This window comes from Amblyomma maculatum, chromosome 1, assembly GCF_055883805.1.
Source record: "Amblyomma maculatum isolate TAMU_Amacu chromosome 1, ASM5588380v1, whole genome shotgun sequence".
Taxonomy (NCBI): domain Eukaryota; kingdom Metazoa; phylum Arthropoda; class Arachnida; order Ixodida; family Ixodidae; genus Amblyomma; species Amblyomma maculatum.
In genome coordinates this window covers 46,741,456-46,751,622 of record NC_139344.1, presented here as the reverse complement: position 1 = coordinate 46,751,622, position 10,167 = coordinate 46,741,456, and the positions used below count along the sequence as shown (strand labels likewise).

The window sequence follows — 10,167 nt, the reverse complement described above, 5'->3', positions numbered from 1 at the left end:
ACGCCCTCAACGATCTTTTTGAACTGGTGCCGTGAACCATGCGCTCTTTGTTGGAACACCTTGCGCATTTAATATCAGTACGCAGCTCCTGTAGTTGCAGAACACCTGCTGTTCTCCTTTTAGGAGTGCTGGCAGAGTAAGACAGAGTACGGTTCTCAAAAACATCGATGTGGTTCTTCTCACGATTCTATTATCTTCAGCTGTCACGCTTCATTGATCTTGAGGAGAGAGAATATCTAGGCATTTTTTTCCCTTAGTTCCAAGTCCCGCAATTGCTACATAACTAACGAATCGAATCCGCCATTGACGCATTTGCAGCCGCTTGCAAACGCACAGGAGTACTGTCTTGACGATTGTAATGTCAAACCGAATGCAGGAAGGTTGAGTAGAGAGTATGCCTGCCTCAAACATATTAGGCATGTAGCCAATCCGTGATGTAAACGTAAATGTACCCAAACATAAGATCCCTAAGAATGCATGAAAAAAATTGTTCTTCTAGTTGGCTTGAAGCTCCCGCTGAACTCGAGCATGCTGCGGCAGAAGACTTCAGCAAGGGTGAGAATTCAGGTATCGAAAATGATTTGGTGCGGCACTTTAAGGTTGCATCCAGCGTTATTTTAGATGAGTTACACATGTTACCATTCTGCTAGCGAGCACTGCGCCATCAGTCAAGTGTCTCAGTAATAAGGAGCAATACTAAACTAGTTCGCAGTCCTTGTCCGGTTTCCTATGATCTCCGGAACATATTGCTAACAGGCTCGGAATATGTTTCCGTAAAGAAATGGCCGCACGTGTTGTGAAATTCAGTGATGTAAGATTGAGGCGCGAGAATGACATTGTTTTTCGCATTATGAAAATGAGTGGTGAAAATGAAAGCAAGATTGCTAACCCAAAGTACATTGCGCTCTTTTCTGCGTATCAACAGGGGAGCGAAAAATGACTGGAAATCATGCCTCAATTCTTGTCACCTCCAGCGTAACGTGTGTTAAGAAAAGGAACGTCGACGAAAGGTTGTTCTTAATAATACGAAGACGTTTCGGCGTTCATACGGAAGCCTTAATCACACAGCGGAAAGCCCAATGCACGAAGTTTAAGTGCGTCGTAGTAATCTACTCCCAATAACCTAGTAGATGAATCTACCACTCGACCAAACGCATTTTCGTCAAACATTATATTTCTCTTCTCCAGCATTACGAAGCGACACAACAAAGCCGGTCATGTGCAAAGAAGTATTGGAACCGCCGGAAACGGTGCCGCGAATTTTGGAGATCCCTTATTCGCAGTTACTTTCCCGATATTCCAATTCTAATTAAGAGCGCAGCTTCACAGCGCCAGCGTAAAAGGAGCGTTGAGCGAGTTATACGCTATGCGGACGCTCTTCCTCAGAAGCGCAACGCTTCGTAGGCGCCAAATCAGACGCTGCACACGATTACGCGCTTACTTTTAATCACCCCACGAATGAGAGCGAGGAGGCAAGCTTACGTCAGCTAGCTTACGCTCGCTGCCAGAGCGCTGCGTCCAGCGACAGAGACTGTGACGCCGCGACTCTGTCCCGCTCCCGTGCCAAACCCCAACGGCCGTCGGGGCTGCTCGGTTACGCTTGTACCGCGTCTTCAGCGAGTGTGGCAAAGCTAAACAAATTGGGGTCATCGGCAGCGCCCTACATGTCTGAGAGAGAATCAAACTCAGCGGAGAGCATTAATTGTTGTCGCCACAGAGCCCATATCACAAGTACTCAGTACAAGCTGTGTACCGTGTCTTCAGCGAGTATGGCAACGTAAAACAATTCGGGGTCATTGGCAGCACCTGCTTAGTGCTATAGGGGTCTGTCCCATGCTGACGATTAAATGAAGAATCTTGCAGTAGTCCACGCTTAGACATCGAGAGCTTATATTGGGACATAACATATGCATCAAACTCGAGCTGTTTGAGGGCGTGAATGGGCTGAGGTCTTCTTCGAGCAGTACTGTGCATGTCTGACGACAGCGTGGCTTAATGTTTTTTATTCAACCGTACGTAGTACCCGCCGGGGTGGCGCAGTGGTTACGACGCTCGACTACTGTTCCCAAGGACGCGGGATCGAATCCCGGCCTCGGCGGCAGCTTTTCGGTGGAGGCGAAAAGCAAGGCGTCCGTGTGCTGTGCGATGTCAGTGCACGTTAAAGAACCCCAGGTGGTCGAAATTTCCGGAGTCCTCCACTACGGCGTCTCTCATAGCCTGAGTTGCTTTGGGACGTTAAACCCCACTACCAACCAACCAATCAACCGTACGTAGAAATGACAAGAGACGGCATCGAATTGAGAGCTCACTCACATGGCCGGTATCGCATAAAAATAGCCATGTAATTTACCACTGTCTACGACTGGTCCGGCCCCGAATAATGAAAGAGAATGAGACGATAGCTAGAGTGCCGTCAGTAATGAATTCAGTTTAGCTGTGCTTAGATTTTTCTTTGTTGTCTCGGGCTTGAGCGTGCTTTCTAAGTATTCGCGTGATTCTGTGATTGCTCCTAATACAGCGCCTACAAATCAAGGGGGGTCTGAAAAAGCCGATATGAAGAAAGGTGATTAACCGCGTAAATGCAGTTCAATGTAAAAAAGAAACCAGCGCCACATAAGTTGACCGTAATCGCTACGCAGGTCACAAGACGGTGACTGATCTTCGATCGCGGGGTACCGCGCACGGACGCATCTACCGTAGAGCAGATCGTGAGGCCCGAAGGAAGACTAGAGATCCGCGCCGGTCCCCAAAGAAGATGAACTATCACAGTGCGCTCCCTTCACCGGAAGCCAGCTCAGACACGAAGAGTGGGAACCAGTCGCCGGCACTTTCCACCGTCTGGCGGCGAAGTATGTACTATAGTGTCTTAAATTGAAACGTGTGCCGACTGCCAGCGGCGAGCTGGTCGTTCCAGCGTATCCTCGGGAGCGCAATGAGTGCCGAGCAGACAGCTGGGTGAACTGTCTCCGCCACCGCTAGTTCTGCGGATCCCGAAGACGCACAACATATTTTTGTATAGCTTTAGCTCCTACACGCTTGACTAAATGCGTTAAATCGATTCTGTGCATGAATAAAAGACCTAGTTCCGTATAAACGAGGCCGTCGTCGGGGAAAATGTGTATTTGCGGCAGTTAAAACACATACATCCAATGCAAGATATATGCAGATTGCCAATTTCCAGAGCGTATTGGGTAATATATTTCTTGAACCTTAACGACGGGTCCAATGTCTAACATATCTTTATGACCACAAATATTGTTGGACGCGCTAGTTTATGCAGGCTACACTGAAGTCCATCATCGACGCTCGATTGGGATCTTGGTCTGGGCTAGTTGGTCAAAGCTTTCAAAAAAATGAACACACCACAAAGAAACCGGACACCTGAAGAAGACAAAACACAAGACGTGACGGGCGCTGACTATAAACTTTATTTCACGTACAGCCGAAGCAGATTTTATAGCTACTACAATGAACCACGTGGGCACAATCACCTACTGCATAGTCAGAGTGAACACTTTCAGAACACGTTTTGTTTCTCAACTTAGACATTAACATGATGACGGGTACACTCAAATCATAAATATACAGTCAAAACATAAATCTGAAAAAACGTTTGCAAGAGAAGCTGCAATCAGACGTACTCCCCGAAGTGCATAAGATGACATCGGAAAGGCGTGTGTTTAACAGTGCGCATTCGAAGCTGGTTAAGCGGGCAGTTGTAACCGACATGCTTCAGGCTGCCCTGACGAATTGTTGTGAGCACTTGGCTGATTCTAGCCTTAATCACCAGATTGAAAGTCTTTATTCGGCTGCCTATTCGCCTTCTCCTATACCGGGCTTGTGTGAAGTGCTTTAACAGAAGGTGAAGCAAAGTGCAGTAAGTCATCAACCTAAGGAAAAGAAACCTGTGGTAGTTGTTCCATACATACATGAACTGTCACATAATATCAAGAGAGTAGTGGGAAGGTACGATGTGTATGTTGTGTTTTTCGCCCTTTATAAGTTAGAAAGAATAGTCCCGGTGGTGAACCGGCAGAGAAGGGCGAGTTGCGACGTGAAGCATTTGACGCCGTACACCGAATGCCGGCTAGGAGTGGTGTACCAGATCCGACTAAGGACATTGGCTAGACGGGGCGATGTTTTAACCCAAGAGCTGGAGAGCACTGAACGTAATAAGACTGTGAGCCACATGGCACAGCATTGTAATCAAGCCGACCATAAATGTCGGCCTTTATTATCCGACGCAAAATTTTTCGCAACAGCAAAAAGCAAAATAGAAAGAGAAGTAATTGAAGGTTTTAACATTGAAAATACTGCAGACGCGTGCATCAGCACCCTTCAATTTCTCTTTAAGAGAACGAAGTGGCCTTTTTGGAGAGTGCTAGGGTCTTGCATTTTAACTTCAGCTAGGCATTTTGGTGTACGCGTATGGCCATTTTTTTTTTGCGTGCGCTTGTCGCTTAATTGTTCCCGTTTGTGTAGATTTTTTTTTGTGGTGCTTTGGAAGCATGGTTTGGTCGTGCGTGTTTTCTGTCACCCGTCTGTCTTTTTTTCATCTGTTAATGATTTTCACTGTTTAGCCGTGTTAAATGTTTGGCGTTGGTTACTGTCTTGTTTGTTTTTAGCGGTTTCATTCACTCGGTACGTTGTCGCCTTTCGCATTTATTTTATGCGCCTCGGGGAGTACGTATGCAACTTCTCTTTCAAACGTTTTTTTTTTTTGTTTTTCAGATTTATGTTTTGATTTTATCTTACATGATTTGAGCGTATCCGTTATGTTAATGTCTAGGTTGATAAACAAAGCGTGTTCCGAAAGTGTTCACTCTAACTATGCAAGTAGGTGATTGTGTCCACGTCGTCCATTGTAGTAGCCATAATACGTGCTTCGGCTGTATGTCAAATAAATTGGTAGTCAGCGCCCGTGCCGTCTTGTGTATTGTCTCCTTCCTGTGTCCGGTTTCTTGGTGCTGTGTTATGTTTTGAAATCCACGCTCGCTCGCACTGAAAACACAACGGAGCGTGTTTCAGGCTAGGCTAGCACGAATATTTTTGCCAACTTATTTTTTTTTTCGGTAAACGAATGAAATCGACTGCCCGCAAGTGTAGTCAATGTCCCATCCATCAATTTTTCATCAGCCCCGATTGAGTTATCTCTGAGTTTCGTAACTATTTTCACTTTTTTTTTGTGAATTTCATTGTATATTGGAAGCATTATTTTTTATTATTGATATTTTGGTGTTTGGTGTTTTTTTTTTCTTCGCTGACTTCCTACTTATGAGCCACAATGTTTGTAATCCCCCAACAATAATGCTCCACGCGAGCGAGGTAGGTATATGCGTAAATAAATAAATAAATAAAACCACGAACGAAATCGTAATAACGCTCCTGGATGGCTGGCTGCAAATGTTCAGTGTTTGCGTACGGGGCTACCGGTGCAGGCACGACGTTCTTTATGGTCGACATGGAACTCTGCCCTGGTGTGGTGTCCCTCATCGTGAGCCACTTGTACGACCGCGTAGATCAGCTGCGCTTTGAGGGCCAGTCGTGCGACGTTGCCGTGGCCTACCTCGAGGTGTACAATGAGGTGGTGCGTGACCTGCTCTCTGCCAGTGGAGCACCGCTCGTTGTGCGCGAGGACCCCGCCAAGGGCATCGCCATCTCCAACCTCTCCATCCACAAGGTGAAACAGGCTGATGCTCTTCTAGATTTGCTGCTGAAAAGAAACAAGAATCGAACTCAGCACGCCACTGACGCCAACGCTGAATCGTCATGGTCAGATGCCATCTTCCAGGTGCATGTGCTGCAGACCGAGACTGTAACAAGCACCAGCAAGGGTATCCGCGCTTCAAAGATGAGCTTCATCGATCTCGCCAGCTCAGAGCGCGCTGCAGCGCGGTCAACAGGAACATCAGGGCTAGGCTACGCGAGGCAACCAAGACAAAGCCTGTCCCTCCTGGCATTCCGCAAATGCGTAGATGCCCTTTCCAAGAATGTGACGCAGCGGGCTTTGTACCGAGGCTCGAAGCTGACGCACATACTGAAGGACTCTCTGGGTGGGACGTACCGGACGCTGATGATCGCCGCTGTGACGCCGTCCAAGCTCAGCTACACAGACACGTACAACACGCTCAAGCATGCTAAGCGTGCAATGAATATTGAAATGCAGACCAAGAACATCCTGAATGTGTCGTGCACTTGTCGAAATACAGCGCGCTCATTGAAGAGTACAAGCAGAAGCTCGACTGCCTCCAGAGTAAGGTCGACAGCGCAGAGGCGGAAAAGGCTGTGCTGGCGGCCAAGGTGCAGGCGCTCGAAAGGAGCCTGGAGTTGGCGCTTGGCAAGAGTGACGCCTTGCCGCCACCTGCCTCTCCCGCAATCCGCAGCACTGAGAAAACGAGGCCGGTCACAACCGTCATGTGGGGAGATGATTTAATTATCCGCGGCTGGCCTTGCGCGAGCGCTCGTCCGTAACAATATGAACACGCAGTCGTATGCAAAACGAAATAGATCAGCGAGAGCTCAATCAAATGTACGACGCTACATAGCGGACAATTTCAAAAACCAGCAGGATTAAAAAATTGCGCCTTATATGAATATAAATAAATAGTTCTAGCATATGGTTTGGTTCTAGGGGGTTAACGTCCCTAAGCGTATCAGGCTATGAGAGACACCATAGTGAAGGGCTCCGGAAATGTTGACTACCTGGGGTTCTTTAAATTGCACTGACAACGCACAGTACATGGGCTCGTGGTTAGCAGGGACAACGCCGACGTCGACGCGAAACACAGGAACCGGCACCACGGCGCTGCGCTCTAAAAAAATTTGAAAGACCCCTCCAGCGTATCTATGAGCTAATTAGCTCCGAAGACGGATAAAGAAAGCCCCCGCGGTAGAAGTCTGAAATGAATAAATTTTCTTCGTTTTGTGCCGCGCAGATTTACTCGAAATGAGATACGCAGAGCACTAAATTGTAATTCGCACATGAACTTTCCAGCCACATACAATGCAATATAAGCTCTGCGACTGTTAGAACTCTGCCCAGTGACGTAGTTATGATCATCTGGAGGACGGGCATTCAAAGTAGCTTCGACGCCTCTAGCCTTCCCTCATCAACCAGGCAGTCAAGCTTATCATTCGGACTTGAAAGAAGCAGGTTAAATTCCTCGCTTGAACGGCTAACGTCATTGCCCGAGTGTATTTCGAGAATAGAAGAGCTAGAATGGGGAAGACCGGGAAAAGAGCGCGCAATGAACAAAAAAAAAAGCGTTGAGGAAAGGGGGGGGGGGGGGCGAGAAGGCCCAGCCCGCGCTTTGTGGAGACATGTGTTTCCCTCTTTGATCAGTAATCAACAACACACCATACCCGATGCATTGGAACCGACGCAGGACACGAACAGCAGAAGCAGACGCCCCGAACAGCGACACTACGCTTTTCATTGCTCCGGCGACCACCTCGCTCTCATTGCCGCGCGCTGAAGGCGGCACACTTCTCAATTCTAGAACACTATATATGTACCACTTGCACCCATCACTAGGACATTACTCTCATGACGGTGTTGCTACCGCTGCCTTGATTTAACCGGCCACAGAACGGTGAAAATAAAACAAAAAAAAAAACACCATCCCTGAGCTCCTGAACAAAACGCAAAGGATTGCAAGCACAGTGATGAATTCATGTTTCAATAATGACTGCGTTTGGGTGAGTTCGTTAGCCGTGTTGATCGTGAAAACGCATATAAAACACGCCAACAGAAAAAAGCGCTCGTGTGTCTGTCTTTTGCGGTTGTCCGTGTTTTGTATGCGCTTTCAGGATCAACATTAAAAGCATCACAGCAGCGAAGGCATCCAGCTATGAATTAAAGGATCAGCCTTCTCCTTTCCCTGGCAACTTGCACAACGTATACCACTCAATGCTTGGCTGTACCTATAGGCGGCAAAGAAATTGACGTTTTTCGAGTATAGCATTGGCCTACCAGATTCCAATCCATGGGACGCTCGCATGCCTATATTTACGTTGTCTGTGCATAAAAGTTAAAAATCTACATCTACGCCTTATAATGTCTTACACTGGCAGTGGAAAGGAATGAAATATGGAGAGCAAAGGGGAAGGGGCGCAATCGCGGTTAAGTTCGGAACGGCGTAGTCATTTGTGTCATTCAAACATCCGTGCTGGGGACGCAGCGGGTAAATCGGGCGCGCCTTTGCGTAATTTGCACTGGTGACGACATCCTCGAAAACTCATTGCAAAGTGCTGGTCGAATACTTGAAGCTCAACCATTCGGGCGACCACTAAGCGAAGCACCTGAGGACTTCTCTTTGTGAAGTGAAAGTTATAAAGGAGCACCTAGATGATCTTTAGTACTGTGCGTTCACCTGGTCGTGATTTAAAGTGTTGCCAGCCGTAAGCAGTGGCTGCTCATTTTTCAGATACTTAAGAATACTGAAAATCACTGTAAACAGAAGCTCTTTTTACGCCTTGTGTCCATTAGCATATAAGGACTGGTGAGGGAGTCTTGCTCTCTACGAATATCAAGAGGTCCATGCAATCAGCAGGACCTGAGCAAGCACACTGCCTTGTGCATGAGTGGGAGACAAGGGAAACGAAAATATGTACATTCCAGCATCCTCAAGAAGGGGTTTTATAGAGTAAAGCGTACCAACAGACTTAGGCTATAAAGGACGCCGTATTGAAGGAAGGGCGGAGTAAACGGGTGCCTTGCGCCTCGTCTTCACAGTAACTCGCCACCGCGACTGGGGCCGAACCCAGACGTATAGAGCTTAGTTATCCAGTGCCCTAACCCATGAGTCAGAGCGGTTAGGTGGCCAAGTAGTCGTTTAGAGCGATTAAGGATCCTGAGTCACGTGGAGCTCAGCAGCAAAAAGGCGTTTGACACACCTTCACTGACACGCACTGAGACGGCCACTGATCTTATCACCGCAAAATATTTCGTAGCAGTCATACCTTAAATCATCTCACTTCCGTTCAAGGCCTGTGCTTGTAAGGTTTGTAAGTTAAGGACTCCCTTTGCCTGATGGTACACGATGCGTTGAACAGCCCTGTAGGGAAGTGAATTAGTGCCAAGTGTAACAGAGAACTCTTTCAATTCGTTCCAGCTGCGGACGCTTTGGCAGTATACGGTATCGGACCACTCGGACTTGAACGGCATCAGGTGATCAGGAAGAAGCCCGGCCCTGTCATCATCAGGTAAGACTGGACTTTGATTGCACTTCTCTTGCCTTGACGAGTAAGCATCATAGGTGCATATATCAGGAGTAGGGGAGGAAGCGATGGAGGTGATGAAGGGTTGCAATGATCCCGCACCCTCCCCTCTGCCAGGAATTTCTCATAGATAAAGCGTGTTCAACCACGCTTTGTATGCGAGGAACGTCCTTGAAATACATGGTTCATATGCGACCACCGTTGTCACTGGTCTCTTCTAAGCGCGACCCATAAATACGCCTCTAGGAAAAAGTGCACATATTCTATAAGGCATGTGCGCCATGCGGTTTGCGGTAAGCGACGTTCAGGGTTATTCTGATCGTAGTCTTTCTTGTGCTTTTATATTTACGAACTGAGAACTATGGCGTTGGGTAACGATCAAGTGCCTAATTCTCAATATCATATTGTCACGTAGTGGTGACAAGGCCGTACACGCCAAAAGAAAACACAGGCGTGATGGTACTGAAATAACTCTTTATTGTGGCTGACTTGCGCCCGAAAAGGACTAAGCAACTCGGCGGCGGCGATAGCAACAAACGTGCTCGTCGAACAAAGAATGCATGTCACAATCGGCAACGCTCAATTTAAAGGCTGCACAGAACAATCTAGATAACGTCGCAAACAGCTACCAGTACGGGCTGGAACATTGTGGAAAGACACCCGAGTGGCCGGAACCTTTGAGACAGATCTCGGTGCATCTTGCGCTACAACAAAACTGATAAAGGTGTGACTCGCGACATCGAGCATTAACAAACAAAGATTACGGAACTGATACGCGGTCCAGAATCAGAGTGATAAGCCTGTATGCCGGCGGCTGTTAAAAAACAACAAATACTGGTTTGAAGGTTTCGCGGCATTACTCCCCCCTTAAAAAAACATCGCTTCGATGTTCCAAAACAATGAAACTTAAACATAAACACTGCGAAGTTTAAACACCACAGATTCTTT

The 10,167-nt window shown here is 47.3% G+C and overlaps 1 pseudogene; it reads left to right on the top strand.

Moving 5' to 3' along the window:
- Positions 1-5,389: 5,389 nt before the first annotated feature.
- On the top strand, positions 5,390-6,471 carry LOC146202284 (kinesin-like protein KIF18B pseudogene; annotated as a pseudogene).
- Positions 6,472-10,167: the final 3,696 nt, after the last annotated feature.